At 44.1% G+C, this 27,825-nt stretch overlaps 1 protein-coding gene across 2 annotated transcripts in view; it reads left to right on the forward strand.

Moving 5' to 3' along the window:
• RTN1 (reticulon 1) overlaps positions 1-27,825 on the forward strand; it is a 188,006-nt gene that overhangs the window by 41,671 nt on the left and 118,510 nt on the right. The gene's annotated exons all lie outside the window — the stretch shown is intronic.

Here is a 27,825-nt window from a genome sequence, read left to right on the forward strand (position 1 = left end):
GGAGTGAGAGAACATACTGGAAATTTCTTTATCAAGTCCACTTCTGCTGTATGGCACTGAACTGGGAAAGATTTGACAAAGTGAGCACGCTCTTGTCTTAATCTTCTTTGGCACCTTCTGTGTTTAAAAATAGAGCTGGTAGAATACTGCGGGGAAACAGCATCATGAGCGTTCGTTCAAGTTCCAGTGACACTTGCTTTTGCTGTGTTCATATCCCTTATTGTTCCGTACTGGGAAACCAGGTTTATATTCCCAATAGTATTTGGGCAATGGCTTCATTTGAACAGGGGGTGTTTAGCAATTACAGGAGTATTTGCTATTCATAACTCATTGGTTATTCTTGTCATCCAGGCAGGGAGCAGAAATAATACCATGTGACTCAGTGACTACTGGAAAAATAACAAATATATTCACACAAACCAGGATCAATTTGCAGTTTTTGAAAGGGCTTAATTTGCTGGATAACTTATTCACAGTTAACAGTCTGACCAGAGAGGCCAGCTTTTTTTACTGCTAATAATATGTAAGTCCCAATTAAGTGAAATATACTGTGTGTGTGTGTGTGTGTGTTTATATACACTCAAGGTTTAAATAGTGGGGTGGTAGGTTGCCTTTTTAGAGCTCTCTTCTCTTTAGAAGCCATGGCTCAAAATTCCGTTTTGACCAATTGGCAAAAATATGTTACACTTTTAGGCCTCTCAATATGAGTTTGTCTCACAGTGACAAAGGAGGCTTTGGTTGTCCTTTTGTCTTGGTGCTGCTGCGGGAAGCAATATAAGTTCTGCAGAGAAGGACCTAGGGTGGACAGTGGACGAGAAGCTGGATATGAGGCAACAGTGTGCCCTTGTTGCCAAGAAGGCCAATGGCATTTTGGGGTGTATAAGTAGGGGCATAGCCAGCAGATCAAGGGACGTGATCGTTCCCCTCTATTTGACATTGGTGAGGCCTCATCTGGAGTACTGTGTCTAGTTTTGGGCCCCACACTACAAGAAGGATGTGGAGAAATTGGAGAGAGTCCAGCGGAGGGCAACAAAAATGATTAGGGGACTGGAACACATGACTTATGAGGAGAGGCTGAGGGAACTGGGATTGTTTAGTCTACGGAAGAGAAGAATGAGGGGGGATTTGATAGCTGCTTTTAACTACCTGAAAGGTGGATCCAAAGAGGATGGATCTAGACTATTCTCAGTGATAGCAGATGACAGGACAAGGAGTAATGGTCTCAAGTTGCAGTGGGGGAGGTTTAGGTTAGATATTAGGAAAAACTTTTTCACTAGGAGGGTGGTGAAACACTGGAATGCATTACCTAGGGAGGTGGTGGAATCCCCTTCCTTAGAAGTTTTTAAGGTCAGGCTTGACAAAGCCCTGGCTTGGATGATTTAGTTGGGATTGGTCCTGCTCTGGGCAGGGGATTGGACTAGATGGCCTCCAGAGGTCCCTTCCAACTCTGTTATTCTATGATTCTATGATGATTCTATGTTGTTACAACCCAGCATGGCCGAAAACAAAGGGGAAGTTACTGTATGCCACGTGGAACAACAACATTAAAATAATTACCATGCTACTCCTGTTACTGAGTAAAACACAACCTACGATGAACTCCCAGGAGCCCTGGTGTGTTGAATGCAGGGCACCTGGTGTTCCTGTCTAGCCATTTAAGAGATTAACAATAGATCTGGTTGGAAACATTTTGTAAAAAGTTTTCCATTGGCAAATGCCATTTCAACCAAACCAGTCTTTTTTCCCAAAATCCTATAGATTTGACAGTGAAACAGAAATTCTTAGTTTTGACCAACTCCAATCAGCAGTGCTTCCTGGGTCCACGGAGAGTAGGCTCTAGCTTTAATCACCAATGAAGTTAGACAGACACAAGTGTCGTTAATCCACATCATATTGACAAAAGGAGTCTCTGCTGAGCACAAATATTTGCTCAAGTGAAGATAACACAGAGTAAATAGGAAGATAAATGAATTGATTAGCTGGTGGTTGTTTTATGTTTGGCACCCAAGCAAGAATCAAGATCTGTAGTGACAGGGTTACATGTGCTAAAATTCCCTTGGTGTTACCAACTCACTTATTCTTTCTCAGTTTTTTTTAAAAAAACCCCACAAGATATAGCTAGTTCTGTGCTGCATCCCACGCACTCGAATCTCTTCTGCAGGCTGTTGCTTTCTCATATTTACACACACACACACGGAAACGCAAGCAGCGCTACAGTCTTGCAGCAAACACTGTTTGCGTCTCTCCTGTGAAGATCAATAGAATTCTTCCTCTCTGCTTCAGCATGATGTATTTATTTTCACGTGTCCCGTGATGAACCATCCGCTTTACTTTTAGCGCTTGAAGTGCTGGTCTCCTCACTGACATTCCATTCCATGAGCGAGCGTTGTGGGGCACGGATGGCCCATCTTGAAACATTCCTGTTTAGAAGACCATTTTTATGTCCTTCTGCTTCCTGTGAGCAATTCTGGCCATGTCTATGCTAGGAGTGCTTTGCCTGTACAGCTATCCCTGTACATTAGTGTGGACACAGCTTATATCAGCAAACGTTTGATGGTTTACTGTATTCCAAGCCCCAGCACCTCTTCCAAGCACAATCAGCTATATTGACGAAACTGCTTTTGCTGTTATAACTACACTACACTAGGGACTTTTGCCATTGCAGCTCTATTGGTCCGGGATGGTACCTCTTCACACCCCTGTGCGACATAGCTGGCAGACGTTTATACCGCAGACCTCTCCTCCATCTCCTCCTTTTTTCAGATCTCCACTTGATAGTCCACTAATAGTCACAGACACCAGTGGAGAGAAACCTAGTTAAAGTCACAGTGGAGTGTCTTTATAGCCTGATACTTTACCCCTCACCTGGTGAAATACAATTGTAAAATGAATAATAATATTTAATGTAGCACCCTTCATCCCAAGCACTTCACAAGCTAGGTACAAACCCAGTGAAATGAAACCTCCTGGAAGCTGGAGGCCAGCCAGAGCAGAGAGGAAAGGGAGTGTTTTAGTCAAGGAATCCAGCCCTCTGCTCTTAGGTGAAATCCTGGCCCTGTTGAAGTCAGTGGTAAAGTTCCCATTGACTCATTAGGGCCAGGATTTCACCCTGGGAATGCTTTATAGGATATTTACAGTTAGAGTAGGGAAATGATACAAAATAAACAGATGTTTTAATCTCCCCCAACCTTTTGTCCCTATATTTAAGTTTTTATCTTTTGTCTCAAATTTAAACACTCCCCGAATAGAGCTATTTACCCAAGGCATAAATCTAGCATCCATGATGTTCAGAATCGTTGGTTGGTTTGTTTTAATTCACATCAGCCACACATTACTTGGCAATGAAGGGTAAAAAGAGGCCTGTTTCCTGTTCTAGAAGCTTTGAGAGGCAGTGTGGTACAGTGGCTATGATAGTGGCCTATGATGGAGTCTGGGGTTCTAATCACAGAACAGGTCAGTGGCAGTAATTGATTTCTGCCACCGTCTTTAAAAAGCATTTTTTATGCAAGACCTCAGTGTCTCTCCAGCAGAAACTACTGATGTGGACATCATTAGATCTGGACTTCGTCAGAGGTCTGTGAAGAGGCTCCTCGTAAATACCTACTGTAAGTAGAATGCAGTAGCATCTGTAAATCACAGTAGCTATCACATTTCATACATTATATATATCTAGTGTGAAGTCTAATTATGGTGGTAAATCAAGCCTAATGCATCTGTGTCTCTTTGCCCTAGAGGTAGGGAAATGCAAGTGAGCTTACAAAGGTAATTGATGAGGACAATGGGCTGGCTGCATCTGTGTGTGCGTGTGTGTATCCATGAGAAGTTTGGAATCACCACAAGCATAAATCCAGCAAAAGAGGAAAGGCCAAGTAAGATATATCACTCTGTGTGTATGTCTACCCACAACATATACAAGTACACTCGTGTAATATATGTATATATGCATACCCTGTTTAATAGTTTGTCATTTTATTCTCTGCAGGCAACATCAGCTAATTCAAGACATGCATAAGGAGAAATGTAAGGATCAGGCAAAAATATGATTTCATACTAGATACTTTCAAAGACATCACCATCACAAATGAGACCACTGTGAAAATGGAGAGAAACAGCAATATGTGTTTCCATCACTGTGTGGTGTTTGCCAGATTAAGCTGTAAGCTAAGCAACTGCTGAAGCTTCATGTATAGGGTGAACTTAGCATCATGTGTCAGCCAGTGCTCATATCTGAAAATACTGTTTCTACAATTCACTGTGCGAGTGGAAACCTACAGTGAAATTCATAATACACTACACTACTACGTTACCCGCTTTATGTATGGGGATAATGGATTTTGGATTTTATTCTACTCTATACTGATTCTTTTAACACCATCATCCCCACAGTGTCTGAGCACCTTCCAATAGTCCATTAAGCAACATGACTAACATCTGTCACATGTCGTTTGTCCTCTCCTGGAGAAGAATTGTGTGTGCAGAGTAGTGTTTTGGTAGGTTGTTAGGTGTTTTGTTTATTTGGAGGTGTTTGCATGAAGGGTGTCAGATGTACATGCTGCTATGTATTTGTTAGAAAAGTGCACCTTTCCACTTGGAGCAGAAGGTGGTAAGATTTTGGGACTGCCCTTAGTTCCTGTAGGAGTTCATTCCACAGTCTCGGACCAGCCCCCAACATAGCTCTGTCTCCTACGCATGAGAGAAGAATTCTTGGAGCAGATGATCAGGAATGCAATGATGCCCGACATAAGAAAAAGTGGACTATATGGTGGATAGAAAGCTGGCTAGATTATTGGGCTCAACGAGTAGGGATCATGGCTCCATGTCTAGTTGGCAGCTGGTATCAAGCAGAGTGCCCCAGGGGTCGGTCCTGGGGCCAGTTTTGTTCAGTATCTTCATTAATGATCTGGAGGATGGCGTGGATTGCACCTTCGGCAAGTTTGCAGATGACACTAAACTAGGAGGAGAGGTAGATACTCTGGAGGGTAGGGATAGGATACAGAGGGATCTAGACAAACTAGAGGATTGGGCCAAAAGAAATCTGAGGTTCAACAAGGACAAGTGCAGAGTCCTGCACTTAGGATGGAAGAATCCCATGCACCGCTACAGACTAGGGACTGAGTGGCTAGGCAGCAGTTCCGCAGAAAAGGACCTAGCGGTTACAGTGGATGAGAAGCTGGATATGAGTCAACAGTGTGCCCTTGTTGCCAAGAAGGCTAACGCCATTTTGGGCTGTATAAGTAGGAGAATTGCCAGCAGATCGAGGGACGTGATCATTCCCCTGTATGTGGCATTGATGAGGCCTCATCTGGAGTACTGTGTCCAGTTTTGGGCCCCACACTACAAGGATGTGGAAAAATTGGAAAGAGTCCAGCGGAGGGCAACAAAAATGATTAGGGGACTGGAACACATGACTTATGAGGAGAGGCTGAGGGAACTGGGATTGTTTAGTCTGCAGAAGAGAAGAATGAGGGGGGATTTGATAGCTGCTTTCAACTACCTGAAAGGTGGATCCAAAGAGGATGGATCTAGACTATTCTCAGTGGTAGCAGATGACAGGACAAGGAGTAATGGTCTCAAGTTGCAGTGGGGGAGGTTTAGGTTAGATATTAGGAAAAGCTTTTTCACTAGGAGGGTGGTGAAGCAATGGAATGGGTTACCTAGGGAGATGGTGGAATCTCCTTCCTTAGAGGTTTTTAAGGGTCAGGCTTGACAGAGCCCTGGCTGGGATGATTTAGTTGGGGACTGGCCCTGCTTTGAGCAGGGGGTTGGACTAGATGACCTCCTGAGGTCCCTTCCAACCCTGATATTCTGTGATTCTAAGTGGCCTTCACACATTCTTGCAAGGTAAGCATGGTCAACTAAGGGCTTGTCTACATGGCTCGGGGAAAGCACGCTAGAGGGGTGTGATTTGTAGAGTGCTCTATATTGTTACTCTCTAACTGCCCCATGCAGACCCTGTGGACACACTCTAAAGGCAACCTAGTTGCGCTGATGTATTCCTGTTTCAAACAGGACCATGTTAATGTGAAGTAGGTACCTTTTAGAGTGCACCGCCAGGGTCTGCACGGGGCAGTTACAGAGCAACATGTTGGTGAGCTTTACAAATTGCATCCCTCTGGCATGCTTTGCCACATGATATAGACAAGCCCTCAGTTACATTGAACTGTAACACAGTGATTTTTATGCCCGAAGCATGTTTAAGGTCACTAATCACATCCTCTGTTTTTTTGTCTTTTAGACAATGACCCAGATAATATAACACATACTGAGACTTGGGCTAGATGGGGTTTGGACTCCAACTGAATGAGTACTGCATCTGTCAGATACTATTTGGTTCCCATAAAGTAACAATTTTCCGTAACATACTGCTGGTGTTTGCCTACCTGTTCATTCTAAATGGATTTTTCAGAACACCAGGTATGATCAAACCTCATTGAGCTAATGTGGCCTCAGCTGAAGATTTATACCAGGCTAGTTGCCAGAGCTACCAAAAAGGAGGTGGTGATGGGAGCGCTTTTGGAAGAAGGGGTTGACAGAGTTTAATAGATGTGCTAATCCCCTTTGCAAAGTCCTGCTATTGCTTATTGAGCAAAAAAATGCTCTAGAGTATGTAAACGTAAAAAGAAAAGGAGTACTTGTGGCACCTTAGAGACTAACCAGTTTATTTGAGCATGAGCTTTCGTGAGCTACAGCTCACTTCATTGGATCCGATGAAGTGAGCTGTAGCTCACGAAAGCTCATGCTCAAATAAACTGGTTAGTCTCTAAGGTGCCACAAGTACTCCTTTTCTTTTTACGAATACAGACTAACACGGCTGTTACTCTGAAACCTGTCAGTATGTAAACGGTCTACTTAGTGTACCTGCATATGGCACTTGTGCATTTTACGTGGATTGCATACACTTTATATAGAATATATATTGCTAGTTTAAAAACGTAGTGCCTTTGCAGAGTATTTGAAATGCCAGAGTCAAATTCAGTAACTATTTCAGGCTCTGTTGGAACATACCCAGTAGTTCCCAACTCAATAAACTGCTCCCTCCTCCAATCACTAAAACTTGGCCTTTCATGGCGTTACACTGCCAGACAACACGCTTTGTACTCATGCACGTGATTCCCACTTGACTTTAGCGGAGATTGCACAGGTGTCTTTTTAAGGGCAGCATACGGGTCTCGCTCCTCGTCCTCCTGGCAGTACATCAGTGCTAAAGCAGATTCTTCCAGCCATGTCAACAAGACATGGTGTCGTTAAGAAACTACCAGCTCTGTTGTGATTACTGGATCAATGAGCAACTTACCAGCTGTCTTACCTTCCCATCTTTCTGCATCTCAGTGCAGGGTGGTGACATCCCATGTCGGGAATGTGATGGCCTAATGCAGGGCTGCTCTGTTTTCTGCCCTCTCAGTAGTAATAGTTGGCTTGGTGCCTGCAGAGTCATACAAGTCTCCACTTTTCCCAAACAATTACATGGATATTCAAAGCAAAGACTCTGAAAGGTAAGAAAAATTGAACATCCTAGACCTTTGTTGTGGGGGAAAAAATATTAGGGATTATTGTACCGCATCCATTTAGTTACATAACAATTTCTCACAACGAGAGCTTTTAATCATTAATTATCTCCAGGGATTTGTGAAAAGAGATGACCTACAGTGCTGTATATTTGCTTAGTGATCCACAGTGTGTTTTGTTAGGCAGTCGTTGGTGCTTCTGAACGCCCTGAAGGAAATTGCACCAAGAAACTGGCAAATATTCATGACCTCTTTTTTGGCTTTAATTTTTCTGTGCCTCTATTTAGCAATTTAGGGCAAAGACATGGCTGCTGAGGTGGTGAAAAGAGAATGTGCAGTGAGAGTTACAACTATTTAGAAAACTATCACAGTTTAGACAGGAAAATAGAGCTTGAGGGCGAGATTGGATCACTCTTACCATGGTGAGTATGATCTAGCCCTAAGACACCCTGCCCCACAGTGTAAAGTGTTCATGTGTATTACACACACCTAGCCCCATCCCACTGTACTCATGCAGACCTTTGCACCTCTGTAGAGTCACACTACAGGGTGTGGGCCAGTACCATGTGTGCCGCCCACCACCCCTGGGAGCTCAAACTGGCTGCCTACTCCTACACTGTGTTTGAGGCTCCAGAAGGGGCCAGGGACCAGCCCCTGCTGGCAGCCCCAGGGGAGGGGCCGCTGCTTTGCACCCCCCTCCTAACCACCACCCAGGAAGCTGTGGCTGCAAGAAAAGCCTCTGGTGGCTGCATTTGAGAAACACTGACTCTAGAGGCCCCATTAAGAAGGGAGCCTCGTTGTGTTAGACACCACATAGGTACAAAGCAATAGAGAGACTTACTCCACAGAATTTATAGCCTAAATAAAGGATGAGAGATAGATAAGGACATCATGGGAAGTGAAACACAGGGGGAAAGTGACTTGCCTGAGGTAGGGTTGCCAACCTTCCCGGTTTGGCTGGGGGTCTCCTGGAATCAGACTCTGTCTCCTGGAGGCTACTGAAGCCAATCCGGGAGATTTTAGACCGCTAAATGTCTGGCGGCACTCTTGGAAGTGGTGGCATGTCCAGCAGTGGCTCCTAGGAGAAGACGCAGCCAGGGTGTCTCTGCGCGCTGCCCCCACCCTGAGTGCTGACTCCACAGTTCCCATTGGCTTGGAACAGGGAACCACAGCCAATGAGAGTTGCGGGAGTGGTGCCTGTAAGGAGGGGCAGAGTACAGAGCCACATGTCTGCCCCGAGCCTAGGAACCACAGCTGGACATGCCACCACTTCTGGGAGCCACCCAAGGTAAGCGCTGCCTGGCTGGAGCCTGTACCCCAAATCCCCTCCTGAACCCCAACCACTTGCCCCAGCCCTGAGCCCCCTCCTGCACCCAAACTCCCTCCCAGAGCCCACACCCCGAACGCCTTCCCGCACCCCAACCCCATGTCCCAGACTGGTGAAAGTGATGAGGGTGGGGAAGAGCAAGTGACTGAGGAAGGGGGACTGGAGTCAGCAGGGGCGGGTCCTTGGAGAAGGGGTGGGGCAGGGGCAGGGCAGGGTAAAGATGTTTGGGTTTTTGAGATTAGACAGTTGGCAACCCTAGCCTAAGGTCACCCCAAGGGTTAGAGGCAGAACCAGCAATCGAGAACCCCAGGTGTCCTGTGACCCAGTCCAGTGCTCTCACTACTGGATCATGCTGCCTATGCTATGATATACTTAGGAGTACCCATTTCTGCATCAGAAGAACAGGCCTGATATCTTGAGGGAGGCTGCTTCCATGGTGCAATAATGGCCTCCTTCACCAGAGGCCTACGGTGATAGAGCAGGACTGGGGGAATACAGAAATAATTAGAGGGGGCTGGAAATTCGGAGTCTTTCAGAGGTGTGGAGAAGTGAGCTTTACCGTTCTAGACAAGAAAAGGGTAACCGTCGGCTCCATCAGCAAAATAATTTAAAAAACAATAGAATACATTTTACATCAGCATGGAAAGCCTCTGATGGTCCACCAGGGGAGGCGGAAGCTCCTTGTGGGGGGGGGGGGGGGCAGAAAGATAGGAGGGGTGCTACTAAGATTTGGTTGCGGGGGGCAGCCAGCTCCAGCCTGGGAAGGGGCATCCCAGTAACTCCTATTGCCTGCCTCGGTAGTTGGTGCCCAGTGTGGTGCCCTGTGCTTTGCCCGCCCCGCTCCTTGGTGACTGGTGCTCTGTGCGCTGACACCCCTTGCCCAGATGTCAGTGTCCTGTCCCCCACCCCACCCTGGAGGCTGGCGTTCTTACTTCTGCTCCTCCCAGAGGCAGGGCATCTCTTCCAGGACCCGTGGTGGTTACAAGGCTAGACTGGGCTGGGCCTGGGAGTCCTACCTGCTCCCTGGCGGCTGGCCCGATCTTCTGCACCATGGTCTGACTGCTGCTCTAGTTCCTCTTCCAGGTCTTGCTCATGACACTGTCCCTCCCAGTGCTGCGTGCGAGGAGGGGACATACTTGGCTTGCAGTGGGGGAAACATGGGAGAGGGGGCAGAAGCCTAGTTTCACCCCTTCAGTATTTCTGTTGAGGGGCTGTACCACCCTTGTATTCCACTGCTTTCCAGTGGAATCTGAATTCTCTCTGCCTGTTTGGCACAATCAGGCTGGCAAGGTGCCAGCATGCCATCCCATTGAGAACTGATGTTTTTGTTACATTTTAAAGTGTGTTTAGTGGCTTAATGTTCTTTGTGATGAGGCAATTTTGTATATTGCACTGGCATATTTTGTTAGTGTCGCACAGACACCTGTCAGGCTCCTTCCCCTTGGCAAAGCTGGGGTCAGCACTGCCGTCACGTCCTTTGAAATGGGCTCCAACAACAAGGGTTTGCTACTATACTAGAACATAAGGACAGCCATACTGCGTCAGACCAATGGTCCAGCTAGCCCAGTATCCTGTCTTCCGACAGTGGCCAATGTCAGGTGCTTCAGAGGGAGTGAGCAGAACAGGGCAATTGAGTGATCCATCTGCATGTCGTCCACTCCCAGCTTCTGGCAGTTAGAGGCTTAGGGACACCCAGAGCATTGGGTTGCGTTCCTGACCATCTTGGCTCATAGTCATTGATGGACCTATCTTCTATTAACTTTACTAATTTTTTTTGAAGCAGTTATAGTTTTGGCTTGTAAAACATCCCCTGGCAATGAGTTCCACAGGTTGACTGTGTGTTGTGTGAAGAAATACTTCCTTTTGTTTGTTTTAAACCTGCTGCCTATTAATTTCTTTGGGTGACCCCTTGGTCTTGTGTTATGTGAAGGGGTAAATTACTCTCTCTAAAATCTCGTTCATGATTTTATAGACCTCTATAATATGCCCCCTCAGTTGTCCCTTTCCCAACCAGAATAGTCCCCGTCTTTTTAATCTCTCCTCATATGGAAGCTGTTCCATACCCTTAATCATTTTTGTTGTCCTTCTCTGTACGTTTTCCAATTCTAATATCTTTTGAGATGGGGCAACCAAAACTGCATGCAGTATCCAAGGTGTGGGTGTACCATGGATTTATATAGTAGCATTATATCTTCCGTTATATTATCTATCCCTTTCTGAATGATTCCTAACATTGGTAGCTTTTTTTGACTGCTGCTACACATTGAGCAGATGTTTTCAGAGAACAATACACAATGACTCCAAGATCTTTCTTGGGTGGTAAAAGCTAATTTAGACCCCATCATTGTGTATGTATAGTTGGGATTGTTTTCCAATGTGCATTACTTTGAATTTCATGTGCCATTTTGTTGCCGAGTTACTCAGTTTTGTGAGGCCCCTTTGTAACTCTTTGCAGTCAGCTTTGGACTTAACTATCTTGAGTGTTTTTTTTTTTTTTGTATCGTCTGCAAACTTTGCCACCTCTCTGTTATCCAGCTTTTTCAAATCATTTATGAATATGTTGAACAGCACTGGTTCCTCTACAGATCCCTTGGGGACCCTGCTACTTACCTCTCTCCATTCGGAAAACTGATCATTTATTCTTACCTTTGTTTCCTGTCTATTAACCAGTTACTGATCCATGATAGGACTTTCCCTCTTATCCCATGACTGCTTAGTTTGCTTAAGAGCCTTTGGTGGAGGATCTTGTCAAAGGCTTTTTGAAAGTCCAAGAACACTATATCTACTGGATCACTCTTGTCCACGTGGTTGTTGACTCCCTGCCCCTATCATAGATTGGTGAGGCATGATTTTCCTTAACAAAAGCTGCATTGACTCATCCTCAACAAATCATGTTTATCTATGTGTCTGATAATTCTCTTCTTTACTATAGTTTCAACCAATTTGCCTGGTACTGAAGTTAGGCTTACTGGTCTGTAATTGCCAGGATCACCTCTGGAGCCTTTTTAAAAAATTGGCATCATGTTAGCTATCCTCCAGTCATCTGGTACAGAAGCTGCTTTAAGCAATGTTACATACCACAGTTTGTGGTTCTGTCATTTCATATTCATCCTGTCTCATGTATTGCATTAACATGACATGTTGTAAAATGTCAATACAGGGATCTCAGTATTCTTCTATGTAGTGAGGGAGAGCCTCTGACCTCCAGCTTCCTCCATTTTGTGGAAGGGCCCAAGCAAGTCATCGATAGACCTTTCCTACAAAATGAAGAGTGGTATTCAGGATTCCTGGGTTCTACTCCTGCATTTCCCCTGGTTGCTGTGTGCCCTTCAGCTTCCCCATCTTTAAAATAGAGACGATGCCCCATCTTGAAAGTCCTCTATCTGCAGATGAAAAGTGAGGTGCACAGGATTGTTTCTTTATTGGTGTCCCCTCACCAATGCCAGTATGAATGTGCTGGTGAAGAATTAAAGTTAGGGAGAGGAGAAGGTGAGAGGTGATATGGATGGAGGTGGTGGACAGAGAACAGAAGTGATGGTGTTGGAGAATGGGGTAGGGAGGAGAGCAGCTCAAATACTCTTCACTGAAACTGTTTTATGTCAAATGTAGGTTTTTGACCCAATGAGATTTGTCACAAAAGGTCTGTTTTCCACAGAGAACTTCATTTTTTCATCACAATATTGGCCAAAACATTGGTTTTAGAGTTTTCATTAAAAACTTCAAAATTTCCAAGGACAGGAAATTGTTGTTTTTTATTGTCCAACTTGTTTTTTATTGTCCAACTTGTTTTTTATTGTCCAACTTGTTTTTTATTGTCCAACTTGTTTTTTATTGTCCAACTTGTTTTTTATTGAAAATTTCGGGGTCGGGGGAGGGATTTCAGACCAGCTGTAGTAGGGAGATGTGGTGGTGTGATCACTGATTTATAGCCTACTCCTTCTCTACAGCAGTTCTGAATGTATGGTTGTGCTGCCTTTTCTCCATCTTGACAAGCAGCTGTCCCTCCCCCTCCCCTTAAAGAAAAGGAAATTCCGTTTGACTCCTAGACCCAAAGCCTGAGAACCCAATGGGATGATAAAAAATGGAGGACCAGGTCCAACTCGGTCTCTGTTTGATTCTTTAGCTTTTCTCCTCCATGCCAAAAAAGCCCTCCCAGGGTCCGTCCATAATCCTAACTAACGGCACTCCTGTAGGAGCATTGCCAGCTTTATGGCCTTTCCTTCTTATTTTTACCTTGAGATCCACACTCAAAACAGAATGAACAGAGGGTGCTAATTAAGCAGAAGCACATTTTGACAACAGAGCAATAGTGCTGGCGCATACAAAGCAGGAGCTCATTAAAGCAGCATGGTATTTAGTCAGTTACGTTTTTGCAGCGATGAGCGTTCCTAGGTTAAATCAGACTTGGAAAATAACCACTTACATGTAAAAGTTTTTAATATCTCAGTTATTACACACCGTAGGAATTGCTAAACTGCATTAGACCATTCATCCAGCTACCCGATTTCTTTGGCAATGGCCAGCATCTGATATATCAGTAAAAAGGTCCCTCTCTGGACCTCAGCGATGTATTTCTCTGTGCCTTATCATAGGGTGCATGCAGAACATAAGCAATGCCATTGACTTCACTGGAAGTTTTTTGCTGGGATAAGGATTTTAGGATCTGGTCCTTTTATTAGAAGTGTAACTCATAACCATGTTTTATATCCAATCTGAATTTGCTGCCATAATAAACCAGCCACCAGCACAACTGCCCAGTTGGATGGCATTGTACAAACAGGGAAATATGTTTGAAGTTGAATCCACCTTGGACAATGCTGTTGTGTTAGTGACTCGTGGGGCATTTTTCAGAATACAGACGCTCTGCCCCCTGTCTACAGGGGAGAATTACAATGTTGCATGTTGCAAATAAATCAATTATACCTGTAAAAATGTCAGCGCGCACACAGTTGAAAATGCTGACTGTGTATTTGCTGGGTAACTTCCTCCAGAGTGCCTTGTGAGATGCTCCACAGTGCATTGTCATAGGGCCAGGGTGGAATGACAGGACAAAGGAAATTCACCTGCGGCTCAGGTTTGAACGTAAAGTCAGCCTGGGTTGGGGTTGTATTTCAGGTCTTCTGGTTTAACCCAAACTGACACCGGCTTGGCAGAAGCCTACAGCTGCACATTCTTTCCACCCAGTCTGTCTACAGTCCGGACAGCGTAGCTCCTGTGTTTCCCCAGAGCTCCTTGATGGGGCTTCCGGTCAGCACCGCCTCCTTGTCACTCCTCTGACACTAACACTCCTCCTCCTTTTAAGATGCTGAACCTACATAAGCTTAGCATCAGCTAATTATGGGAGTGCCTCCCCAGGCCCACTGACAGCAATTCCGGGCCCCAGGGCAGAACGGTCAATGGGCCGAGCTGATGCCGGCTGCGCTGCTGGTGTGCGGGCAGCTGCTGGCTGCGCTGCTGGGCACGCTCTTCCGGCACGGCCAGGGCTTCCACATGCCCGCTTGGCTGCCTTCGCCGCTGCCGGTACCACCCTGCATGCACCTAAGAGCCCTGCGGCCTGCCCAGACGATTTAAAAGGGCCCGGGGCTCCCGGCTGCCACTGCCGTTACCCCTGGGCAATTGCCCCTTTTGCTGCCTCCTCCCCGCCCCCATCAGTGGGCCTGTGCCTCCCTCAGCTACCTCAGAGCTCTGGCTAGGAATTAACGCTGTGAGAACCCAGGCAGTTGTCTGGCTTGGCAAGGCCCCCTCTTAGGGACACTTCCAGGATAGGAGGTGACAGGGCTTTGGGGTCATCTCCAAGGGCTGCTAAAAGATCATTACACCCTGTCACACATTTTTACACTGGGAGAACTTGAAAGTGCTGTTCTTCACGGGTGCTGCTCCACCGGTGGTAGCCATGGCGGAAGGTGTAGTGCAGACAGGGCCCTGTTGTCTCACCTTACCCTTCTCTATTATTAGTTATATTAAATGGGTCCTGCAGGCTGCAACTAAGGGCAGGGCTCCCTAGCAGTAGGCACTGCACACACACACACAGGTTGACTCAGTCCCTGCCCTGAAGAGCTCACAACATCAAGTTACCTAATGTTCGTTCCTCGGGTCCATACTCTTCCCTTGTGATGACTAAGTGACTCCCATTAATGCTCATGAGAGAGTTGTATGTTTTTAGGGGGCAATAGACCACCACCGTGTTTTAATGGGGTGAAGGAATCTGCTGCTGCTTAGCATACAGAAGTATATAGGTTATGGCACTATTCCTTTAAATCATTTGGGACCTCTCTTGTAGGCCTCCTTGTCTTCTGTTGCAGAAGCCACCAGAGCCTAACAGAGCAGGAGTGTGTGTGTGTGTGTAGCTGGGCCTTGAATGTGTGCATATTATTAGGAAACAGAGTTATTTAGAAACAGTCATGGCCGGGAGGGTCCTCACATTCTTAATGTTGTGTAGAGAGCAAAGACACAACAAGCCCACAGTGCCTGCTGCTACACACTGAACGTGTGCTGCACAGCGGTGTTTACCTCAATCATAGTTGTGGTGTTTTCTATATTTGGAATGGGAACTACCACAGCTAACATGGTAAGTGTGACCACTGTGGGTGGCTTTTCAAAGTGTTCGCCGCACATACGAGCTCAGCCTTACGGACAACTAAGGCTATTCCAAGGAGCAAGAAATCAGGCATATAGTTATTCCAGCTTTTAGTATTTGAGATCACCAGGCCAGATCCTCAGCTGGTGTTAATCCAAATAGCTTCATGGACTTCAATGGATCTATGCTGATTTATGTCAGCTGAAGATCTGGCCTTGTAGCTTTAAGATCTGAAATAAGTGTCTGTCTCCTAAATGCAAATGGAGGTGAATTGCTAGTGGATGGGTAAAGGGGTGAGGGGTAGAGTGTATTTTCACATTATGATAAAGCTCTTTAGTAAAAAAAAAAATAATAATAATAATTACTTAATCCCCAGAAGATAAATCAGAATTTAATTTTCTTCAGCAAAAGTGCTTATGGTTTGATTGGTCTCTTCAGCAAAGTGAGGCAGACAACTGCTTACTGAATCTCTGCAGTTGGAAAGAGTGAGCCTGCAAGCGATAAGTAGCTTCATCTACCCAGAGCATGCATTCATTACCTCTTCAACGCATGCCCAGGGCACTAAGTAGCGTATCTTGTCTCAGACAAACAGCCCTTTGTCTGTACTGTGTCAGCAGTGACAAGCAGACATTCCTCCGGTATTTGAGCCAGTGCATTGGGAATAAGTCAGGATGACCTGCATTTACCTTAGTGAGCTGTTTCTAGCAAGTGACAGTAGAGGAAGTGATTTTATTTAATTTTTTTTTGAGAGGCGCTACTGGGATTTGGAATAATTATGGAAATAAAGAAGAATCAGAAAAGAAATAGACATCCATTTGGAAATGGTCGTGCATTATACTGAGCGGAAACAGCCAATCTGCAATTAATTAAAGGTGACACCTTAATAGCTCTGCGTCATTAGTATTTATTGTTAGGTAAAATGACTTTTGGTAATCCAAACTATTCTCTATTGTGATCAGTGAATTATTTATTTCTGAGGTCAACTTCCACATTCTCGAAACAAAACACTTGAGAAGTTAAACTCCAGTTACGGGCCTGGAAAAAATACTTTTCTCAGTTAAAAAGGAATGGGATGAAAAATTCTGTTTCCATGTAATATTTAAAGCCTAGCATAAAAATTAGAATATATCTTGGAGTACAGTAAAGTGGATGTTTGTGTTGATTAAAAAAATTAGCCCTTTGTAGTTTAGTGTGTTATTCATCAGAAAATAGCTTTTACCTTCAGTGGCAATGCTGTATGACTCATTCTCAATACTATTCAGGGCCGGCCTTATGGGTGGGTGACATGGTCAAGAGGCTGCGGCAGGGCTTTGCCTTGCTGGGCAGCGGGCTGGCGGGGGATAAAGAGGTCTATAGGGCTGGAGCGAGGTACTCACATGCCTCCCCTCTACCCTCCCGGCAGCATGACATCTGCCACGCCGCCAATGCTCCACCTGCTGCTGCTCTCCTGCTGAATGGAAATCTGCTACTTGGGGAGCAGTACTTAAAGGGTGCCTAAGAAAGTTCGCCCAGGGCACCATTTTCCTTACGGCCGGCCCTGGTACTATGCATATTAACTTATTCTTGGCACCATGCCTGTAAAGCACTTAATTCAACACCATATTTAGTTGTCTTTGCTTTGAAAATTGAATAGTAAATCGTTTTAATCAATGATAAAATGGAACGAGAACAAAGTGATTTTCAAATGTAGCTGAGTTCCTGATCTTGTGCTGCTTAGTCACAGAATTCCCTGTTGGAGTCGAGTCCTAAGTAAATTCTTTCTCATTTTCTAAAAGGTATTCTTTTTTTTAAAAAAAAAAATGTTTTGACCCAGATCCTCAGCTGGTGTCAATCAACGTCATTCCATCGCCTTTAAAATAGAGTCTTTCTCAAAGACATGTTCTAGTTCCACCAGAAGTTATGGGTTTGATGCAGGAATCACTTGGTGAAATTCTCCGGTCTGTTTGATACAGGAGGTCAGATTAGATGGTCTCTTCTGGCCTTGAAATCTGTGAACTTACACTGATCTCCACCAACCGGTGATCTGGCCCAGTGGGTGTTAATTGAGTGCTGGTGAAGAGTGCTAAAGTGTCAGCTCTGGACACTGAAGTCCTGTATTTATCCATAGAAATGCTGTCCCATTGGCGGAAGTAGTGCAATCTTTCCCCACGCTGCCCTGTCCAAAGCTAGAACCATCTCCAGTGATTATAGAATATCAGGGTTGGAAGGGACCTCAGGAGGTCATCTAGTCCAACCCCCTGCTCAAAGCAGGACCAATCCCCAACGAAATCATCCCAGCTGAGAGGGTAGTTCAATCTCCATGCCTCTGCAGTCCTATGTATCTAGGTACATTGATGGCTGTAGTCACTGTAGTATCTGAGCACCTTGACCTAATCCTTGGTCTCTCTTTTCTGGCTACCAATTGTTATGGCTCTCTCCAGGGGATCTATCACTAACCTAAGGCCCAGTCCTGACAACCATGTCTTACATGAATAGTCCTTCCTTAAGCCCAGATCCTACTACAACTGAGGTCAGTAGCAAAACTCCTATTGCATTCAAGGGGAGCAAGATCAAGATTTACACAAATAGTCTCATTAAAATTAATGGGCTACTCTCCTGAGTAAGAATTACTTGAGTATTGTAAGGGTTTTCCCCTACTCGTTTTAACAGGATGTATTTTGATTTTTTTTAAGCTAGTGATGTTCCTTTGGAGGGCAACAGCTAAAACGATCTACTCGGAAGCTTGCCTGAACTCTGGTGATAGAGGAGCAATAGCAAGGAAGCAGTGTAGAGAATAAAGACAGGACGAAATTTACAACTGCATACAGGAAGGGTCTCTCAGCTCTGCGTGGCTGGATCTCAGAACAGACATTCTGTTTCACCTATGTGTCCCAAGTAGGAAGAGAAGAATCCTTCTCTCTAGAAGTATCTAGATCTGACCTGCAAGAATGACAGGAGAAGTTTGCCTTTAGTAATAAGCAAAAGCACAAAATTCATTGTGTTCAATTCCTCATTGTGTGCAAATAATTCATCCAAAAACCAACACAGTAAATGGTCTCTTTCTCTGCAGGCTATTGTGCATGTTACTTTTAGCTTCTAATCACCAAAAGTCATATTAACAGAGATGAGATTGGACTGAATCCACTCAAACAAACATTTGCACTTATGCAGTGTTGTAGCCGTGTTGGTCCCAGGATACTGGAGAGACAAGGTGGGTGAGGTAATATCTTTTATTGGATCTTTTATCTATGATGAGATAACTGGCTCTGTGGATGAGGGGAAAGCAGTGGACATGTTATTCCTTGACTTCAGCAAAGCTTTTGACACGGTCTCCCACAGTATTCTTGCCAGGAAGTTAAAGAAGTATGGGCTGGATGAATGGACTATAAGGTGGATAGAAAGCTGGCTAGATTGTCAGGCTCAATGGGTAGTGATCAATGGCTCCATGTCTAGTTGGCAGCCGGTATCAAGCGGAGTGCCCCAAGGGTTGGTCCTGGGGCCGGTTTTGTTCAATATCTTCATTAATGCTCTGGAGGATGGCATGGATTGCACCCTCAGCAAGTTTGCAGATGACACTAAACTGGGAAGAGGTAGATACACTGGAGGGTAGGGATAGGATACAGAGGGCCCTAGACAAATTAGAGGATTGGGGCAAAAGAAATCTGATGAGGTTCAACAAGGACTAGCGCAGAGTCCTGCACTAAGGACAGAAGAATCCCGTGCACCGCTACAGACTAGGGACCGAATGGCTAGGCAGCAGTTCTGCAGAAAAGGACTTAGGGGTTACAGTGGACGAGAAGCTGGATATGAGTCAACAGTGTGCCCTTGTTGCCAAGAAGGTGTATAAGTAGGGGCACTGCCAGCAGATTAAGGGACGTGATCGTTCCCTTCTATTTGACATTGGTGAGGCCTCATCTGGAGTACTGTGTCCAGTTTTGGGCCCCACACTACAAGAAGGATGTGAAAAAATTGGAAAGCGTCCAGCAGAGGGCAACAAAAATGATTAGGGGACGGGAACACATGACTTATGAGGAGAGACTGAGGGAACTGGGATTGTGTAGTCTGCAGAAGAGAAGAATGAGGGGGGATTTGATAGCTGCTTTCAACTTCCTGAAAGGGGATTCCAAAGAGGATGGATCTAGACTGTTCTCAGTGGTAGCAGATGACAGAACAAGGAGTAATGGTCTCAAGTTGCAGTGGGGGAGGTTTAGGTTAGATATTAGGAAAAGCTTTTTCACTAGGAGGGTGGTGAAGCAATGGAATGGGTTACCTAGGGAGATGGTGGAATCTCCTTCCTTAGAGGTTTTTAAGGGTCAGGCTTGACAGAGCCCTGGCTGGGATGATTTAGTTGGGGATTGGTCCTGCTTTGAGCAGGGGTTGGACTAGATGACCTCCTGAGGTCCCTTCCAGCCCTGATATTCTATGATTCTATGGACCGACTTCTCTTGGTGAGAGAGACCAGCTGTTGAGGTTATGCAGAGATCTTCTTCAGCCAACTGGTATGGTGACTCCACACCCTCCTCAGCTCCAAATTTCCACAAAAATGTGTGCCCTGAAATGTCCCGCCTAGTCGTTGTTCCTCTAAGGAATCAATATCCAACAGTTTTTGTTACTTTAACTTGAGTTCCCGAACAGTTCAGTTCAAACACAGCACTGGATTGGTTTAGATTTAAAAATAAAGCAAGTTTATTTAATTCCAAAGAAGCTGCAAGTGGGTACAAGTATAAGGAGTCAACTCAGAAATGATTACTAGAGAAAGAAGGAGCAAATGCTTTTTATAACTAAAATTAACAATCTAGACTTAGTTCAAGGTAAAATCCTCAACTCGTTTCCAGCAAGATGGCTGACCGAACCCCTGGGTCAGGATCTATCCCCCATAGTCAAAGGGCTGGTACCTTTTGTCGTCTTAGGTGAAAGATAAATCACTTGGGTTTCTTTGCCCCTCTCATTTATAGTCCAACGAACCACTGAAATGGATTATTCTGAGAGATATCTCCAGCTGAAAGTCTATTTCCAGCTGTGAGGTAGGCAACGTGGAGTGTGTCGTGAAGGAAGTGATCCACTGCTGCTTTCTCCCCATGGATTTGTCTGCTCAAATGCAAATTATTTATTTCCTTCTCCCCTCCCTCCAGTGCATTTAAATGAACATTAGACATGTGACTGTCAATCTCCTCCCTCTGCCATGATAGCGTGATGTATGCCTCCACCCCTTGTTAGCCTGATGGGTCTGTTTATGCAGTGTACATTCTCATTGTCTTTCAAAGCACTTTGAAAGTAACTCCCAGGTGGGGAAAGCACATTCCTTTGTCTAGGATGGGGTAACTCCTGCTTGGCTGGCAAACACATTTTAAGAATCATATTTTCAGTTTATGTCCATGACTTGACATCAGTTGCTTTCACCTAATTACACAATGATATTTATGACGAGTGAGTCAGAGCTTTTCATTGGCACCTTGCACGACACTTATCAGATACGTTTCATAACATTAAAGAATTGGGGTACCCTTGAATTGGTTAAGCCAATTGAAATTCGTTACCAGGTATCAAGGTTGCCCTGGCCCTCTGCCTTGGGGTTGTTCTTAATGTCGTACCTCTCCTCCTTAAAAAGCTTCAGTAGGGGTAGCCACTGGCTGAAATGGAGACAATAGGTTAGAACTTCCTGTCCCGGATAGGGCATCTGCCACCATGTTTTCCTTTCCCTTTATACGCATAATCTCTGTCATATGCTTGGAATGTCGTGCTCCATCGTATTAATTCAGAATGGGAACCCTTCATTTTATGTAACCAGTGGAGAATGATCACTGACCTGAAGAAAAGCTCTGTGTAAGCTTGAAAACCTGTCTTCCTCTCCAGCAGAAGTTGGTCCAATAGTAGACGTTACCTAACCCACCTTGTCGCTCTAATATTGGTAATTTGTCAGACATTGGTTCAAGGATATTATTATTCAAATTTTCCTTACAAAGGAGCAACCACTTCAAGGAATGTATGTATGGTTCTTCTTCCCCTTTTCTTTTAATATGCTGCTGCATAGCTATGATATCCTGAAAATGAGTGTGCAGCTCATCATTTTCAAGTTAAATTAAAAAGAATATGTACATGTCGTTTGAGGGACCTGCTGCAGCTAAAAGAATATTAATTCCTGTCCTCCGTTACTGTGTTACACAAACATATGCACATCCCAGAAAGACAACCTTTAAACAAAGATTTTTCATTTTTGACTGCACTATGATGCCTCTGAATTTGCTGCCACAACTGGTATCCTGATTTTCAGGTGCATGATCATGGTCGGCCCCAGCATTGCATTTAAAAAGCACTTCCTTCTGTGCAGTCAATATGCTCAAATGGTGCTCACATAATTAGAGCTGAGTGAAATTTTTGGCCAAAGGTTTTTTTGGTGAAAAATTCAGATTTGGTGGCAAATTTCACCAATGTGTGTAGATGTCGCCAAAATGCTCATTTAGGACCTCCCTTTCTTCTCTCCCCCGTACTTCCCCCCCCCCACAACAAAAATCTGGGAAAAATTGAAATGTTTTGCTGTGGGGGCTTGGAATGTCTTTATGTTTCAAAAATTTCTTTAGTTTTATTTTTAAAAAATTCAAAACCATTTTTAAAATGTTCAAAATCTAAACGGAACGTTTTGATTTCTGTGTAAGTTAAACATTTTCTTACCCGAAACAAAATTTTAAACTTTGAGATTTTGCTGCAAATTTTGCAAAAGTTTGGTTTCAGTTCAGCTCGACGCAGTTTTCTTCTTCACTTTTCATAACTGCCAATGAACCAACAAAATTCATTACTCATCCAACTCCACTCATGATAGAGCATCCTCGGTGTTAAAACAACATTGTATAGACAATACACTGCTGGGCTTGGACAGCCAACGGCCTGTTACAGGAGGTTTATTAAGGCAATATTCTCAAAGTCTGTTCAGAAAGCTGTTTTCGATTTTGGACAAATAGTTACAAACCCAGGTGTGCAGCGCAGCACATAGAAAGAAATATTGCAAATGAGCTGGTAAAAGAAAGCAACCATTTTTAACACCTATGCATAGGAGGGCAATGGAAGGCAAACACTAAAACATAAAAATTACCATAATGTGCCTTTAGGTCACACAAAATAACTCCAGTAGAAGTGAAAATGGTCCCTAGGGACCTGATCCAAAGCCCATTGATTTCAATGGACTTTGGATCAAGCCCTTGACTGTAAAACACATAGATATTCCACTAATCAAAACACAGTGCACCTAGCTATGTTCCAGACACACCCCTGCCCCTCTGGTTTGTTTTTTTTTACCATTTTCCTGGCAGGTATCTCTTTGATACTATGAGCACTTCAGGGTTTTTGGCCTACCGATGAAAAGTGCTAAATAAAGAGCTAGATTATATTATTCTACCATGTGTCAGATTAGTAGGTGACAAAGCCTGGGCTCTTGTACTTGCAACGTTCCATGTCTTCATGAGCCCCTTCCTCTCCCAGGTTAAGCAATGACTGAAGAGAATTCTTTTTCAGAAGTGGTTTCTATTTTAATCACTGTTGAACCCTGTGTGGGAAGCCCCTTTCTACTGATGCTGCTTTATGTTAGTATTTGAGTATGCTACTCTTATGTCTTATCTGATGTTTTTGTTTTAAGGCCAACATTGTATTGCATTGCATTGGTGCTCCTCAGTCCTTCCTGTTCTCTGTCTGTGAGACACAACAGTTTAGTCTTCTGAGGGCTGTAATGGTCCAGATCAGGTTGTTGGGCTTGTTACAGGAGCGGCTGGGTGGTGTTTGATGGCCTGTGATATTCAAAAAGTCAGATGAGATGATCTGTGGTCCCGTCTGGCCTTAAACTCTATGACTCTATTTTCAAAGGGTCCTCAGCCCTTTCTTGTATGCGCACAATTTTTGAGCGCTACTGTTTGCACATGCAGATGTTGGAGTGTACAAATTCCTCATGTACTGAACTTGTACCTGCAAATCGAGTTTTCACACTGGATGCAACCATTTGCACATACCAGTGAAGGTACATCAATGAGCAAGGATGGTTGCAAGGTTAAGGCACTGGACTAGGACTCAGGAGATCTGAGCTTATTTTCCAGCTGTGCCACAGACTCACTGTGGGCAAGTCACTCAATCTTTCCGTGCCTCAGTTTCCCATCTGTAACGTGGGAATAACAACACTTGCTTTGTCTGTCTTATCTTCTTAGACTGCAAGTTCTTTGGGACAGGGACACTCTCTTATTCTGCACAGCACCAAGAACAGAGGGCCCCAGTTTCAGTTTGGGCCTCCAAGCACTACCAAGAGATAAAGAAACTGTGCTCAGCGCGACCAAGCGCACAAAGTTGCACGTACACAAAGAGAGGCTGCTTTCTGAAAATTTGGCTCGTGCTGTATTATTCATTACAGCTTTGTGCAGTGCTTTATAAAACACATTCGTTTCTAATTTCTTTCACTTCGTGATTACACAATTATTCTTTCTTTCCCCCTTTCTCCCTATAATATCGCCACTGACTTTGGTGGCCCCTGAAGATGCATTTGCCAGACTAGTTCTTCTGACAAGTCCCAGTACTGGTTAATTGGATTTGCAGATGGAGTGTCTGTGCTGCACTTCGCATAGAACGTAAAATTGATCCACTCCCGGCCTTCCTGAGGCTCAATTAAATCAACTACCAGTTTGTGACTCAGGCGGATGTGGCTGTCTTGCAGACGGTACACACAGTTACTTATCTGCTCTGGCTTAATAACCTGTATGGAAAAGTCCTACAAAAACTGACTAAAGATTGCTAACCTGTCTATAGAATTTTCAGACCAGCCCATGGAATTCAGTGACAGGAATATAATTCTCTATTACATGTTTACAGTGATTTCTATAGAATCCTATTGATATTATCCCTGATGAATTCTATAGGATTTTTCCATAAGGGAACAAGCCCTTGACCCGAAGCTCAGTGAGGTAAAGGGAAAGACTCGTAGTAATTTAAATGGCCTTTCAGGCCAGTCACAAATAGGCAGCATCTACAAATCCAGGGCTGTTTTTCAAAAAATCCTATAGAGTGAAAAAATGGTCCAAAAACCATTCAGTTGGCTCAGCACAAAATGTGCTCCTGGCATCCTATTAAATCTTGCTGAGTTTGTAATATGAGTAGAAAGTAGTATGGATAGCGGGGAACATCCAAATTAGCAACCATAGCATCATCTTTATTATTTAAAGTTTCTGAAGAAACAACACACAGCGGACTGCATGTAACCATGGCAGTCGCCTCTGGTGTTTGACAATTTTGCCATCTTTATCTCTATCCTAATCCGGAAAAGGCTGAAGAATTCAATAAATATTTCTGTTCTATATTTGGAAAGAAGCAAGATGTTAATCAGTGCTGATGAAATACTCTTGATTCCCTCAATAACTAGGGAGGATGTTAAACACCCACTATTTAAAGTAAATGTTTTTTTAAATCTGAAGGACTGGATAACTTTCACCCAAGAGTATTAAAAGAAGTGGCCAAGGAGCTCTTCGAAACAACTGGGGAAGTTCCAGAGGACTGGGGAAAAAACCTAATGTCATAACAATATTTATAAAGGAGAAACAGGATGACCCAGGTTACTATAGGCTGGCATTATCCAGACATCCTTTCCAAGTAAAAACATGGAAAGATGATATAGGACAAAATCAATAAAGAATTAAAGGATGGTAGCAAAATTAGTGCCAATAAACATGAGTTGATTGTAAATAGGTCTTGTCAAACAAACTTATTTTTTTTCTAAGGTCACAAGTTTGGTTGATAAAAGTAACTTGATATATTATGCTCAGACTTCCATAAGGCACCTTAGTCCTGTGTGACATTCTGATTAATTAAATTTGGACTGTACAAAATCAATGCAGCCCATATTAAATGGATCAAAAACTGGTTCACTGGTAGATCTCAAAAAGTAATTGTAAATGCAGAATTGTCATCCTTTGCAGGTGTTTCTAATGATGTCCTGCAGAGATCTGTTCTTGGCTCAGTGATAATCTGTAGCTCTTTATCAGTCATCAGCAATAAAATATAAAATCATTACTGGTAAAACTTGCAGATGACACAAAAATTGGTGAAGTGGTAAATAATGGTGGGACACATCAGTTATACAGCATGACCTGGATCACTTGGTAAGGTGGCATCCTTCCAACAACATGCATATCAAATCAGCCAAATGCAAGGTCATACATCTAGGAACGCAGGTGAAGAAGGGGGACTGTATCCTAGAATGCAGTGATACTGAATAGGACTTAGCTATAACAATAGATAATCAATTGAACACAAGCTCACAGTGTGATGTTGAAGCTAACAGGGCTAATGCAATCATTGGGTGTATGAGGAGAGGAATATCAAGTAGGAATAGGGAGGTGTTCCCTGTGCATACAGCAACAGTGAGACAATTACTTGATTCTAGTGTCCACACATCAAAATGGGTGCTGAAAAAATGGAAAGGTTCAGAAAAGAGCTACAAGAATGATTTGAGGGCTGGACAACACGCCTGACAGTCAGGGGCTGAAAAAGCAAAATCTGTTTCACATACCCAAGAGAAGGTTAAGAGGTGACTCTATCATGGTTTATAAAAACCTACTTGGGGAGAAGATTTCTGATAGCAGACAGCGCTTCAGTCTAGCAGAAAGTGGCACAATGAGAACCAGTGGTTGGAAGCTTCACATAAACATATTCATACTAGAAACAAGGTACAGAGTTTGAACAGTGAGGGTAATTAGCAATTGGACCAACTTTCCTAGGGCAGTGGTGGATTCTCCATCTCTTGAAGTTTTAAAATCCCCACTGGATGTCTTTCTGTTTGAGCAACAGCATATCTTTTAGAAGTTCAGGGCTGGGTACAGAGGTTTACTGGATGAAATTCTCTGGCCTGTGTTATGCAGGAGGTCAGGCTAGATAGTCATAATGGTCCCTTTTGGCTTTTAAATCTACATTCTCATGCGTAGAAGGACCATTTCAGTGGTGTTTTGGGTATCTATAAGGTGCTGGTTCTTGATTCACTCTGTTCTTGATTCTTCTGTAGGAGAGCAGAAAGCAGGAGGTCCATGACTTGGTTTTGCCTAGCCCAGTCCACACACTTCTTCTTGCAACATGTACAAGACTTGAGCTGAGACTTTTGAAGCCGACCAGTGGATTTAGCTACAAAACTCTCATTAACTTCAGTGGGAGTTGTGATGCTGAGTCCTCTTGTCAGCTGTGAAAAATTCAGCAGTGAACCTTCTAGACACATTGGTGTCTGGTCGGCACTTGCCCTGGCAGCTTATGGGTGCCCTTTTTAGGGGCTGCATCTTGCATTCTTCTCTGTGTTTTGGATGTGCTAATATGTAATGTTCGGTCCCAGACAAAAAGCTCTAACTTCCTGTAATCAACAGCACCCCTGTGTTCTGAGGTGGAAAGTTTAATAGTGGAACATGCTCATATTTGAGCCATTGAGGAAGCTGCAGAAAAATACTGATTGATTTCTTCAAATGATTTGCGTAAAAATTGTAAATGAAGTTAAGTCCTGGGCATGCTCATTCAGGAAAATAAGAACTGACCCATGCACTGAGTCAAACCTTTAAGGTTTTGATGGGTTCAGATATACATGGCCTAATATCTAACAGGCCATCAAGCTGATATCCTGCATGCCACACCATCTCAGCAGGTCTAGAAATCTCTGTTTGGCTGTATGCACTCTTTGGACCTTATGTTCTGGGATCTCACCTGGGCCAGAGGGGACTCTGAATGCACTGGCCCAGGGCAGCCTGAAAGCGGGAGAGAGTTGAGGATAGAAAAATGCCAGACCTTGCAATGGATTTGGCAAGATATAGTTAATGGTAGATGGGCTCATTGGGGCCAGGTGAGGAAAGAAGCATCAGGTGGGAGAATAGACATACAGCTGATATAAACGGAGAGAGCTTCCCCAGTAGGGCTGGGAGATAGAAAGGGAAACGGTTTAGTAGACTTGGGAGGGAAAGGAAGACCTCACAGACTTCAGCTAATTATACTTTTCACTATATTTCTCAAAGGCCCTGATTCAGCAAAGAACATGCTTAAGTCTCACTGGTTTCAGTGGAGCTACTCACATGCCTAAAGTTAAACACATGCTTAAGTGCTTTGCTGAATCCCAAGGCTAAAGGGGGTGACTCATCTTATACCCATTTTACTGATAAGGAAACTTGAGCACAAAGAGGGGAAGCAATAGCAAGCCAGTGGCAGAGCTGGGACTCCTAGCCCAGAGCTCCAGCCAAATTTTCTGGGGCTCATCCCTAACAAGCCTCTAGAGCAGTGGCTCCCAACCAGAGGTACCTATCCCTAGGGATATGTCAAGTCATCTAGATATTGGCCTAGTTTTACAACAGGTGACATAAAAAGCACTAGCGAAGTCAGTCCAAACTAAAATTTCATACACACAATGACTTGTTTATAGTGCTGTATGTCCCATACGCTGAAATGTA

The sequence above is a fragment of the Chelonia mydas genome, chromosome 6 (genome assembly GCF_015237465.2).
Source record: "Chelonia mydas isolate rCheMyd1 chromosome 6, rCheMyd1.pri.v2, whole genome shotgun sequence".
In the NCBI taxonomy this organism is placed as follows: Eukaryota; Metazoa; Chordata; order Testudines; family Cheloniidae; genus Chelonia; species Chelonia mydas.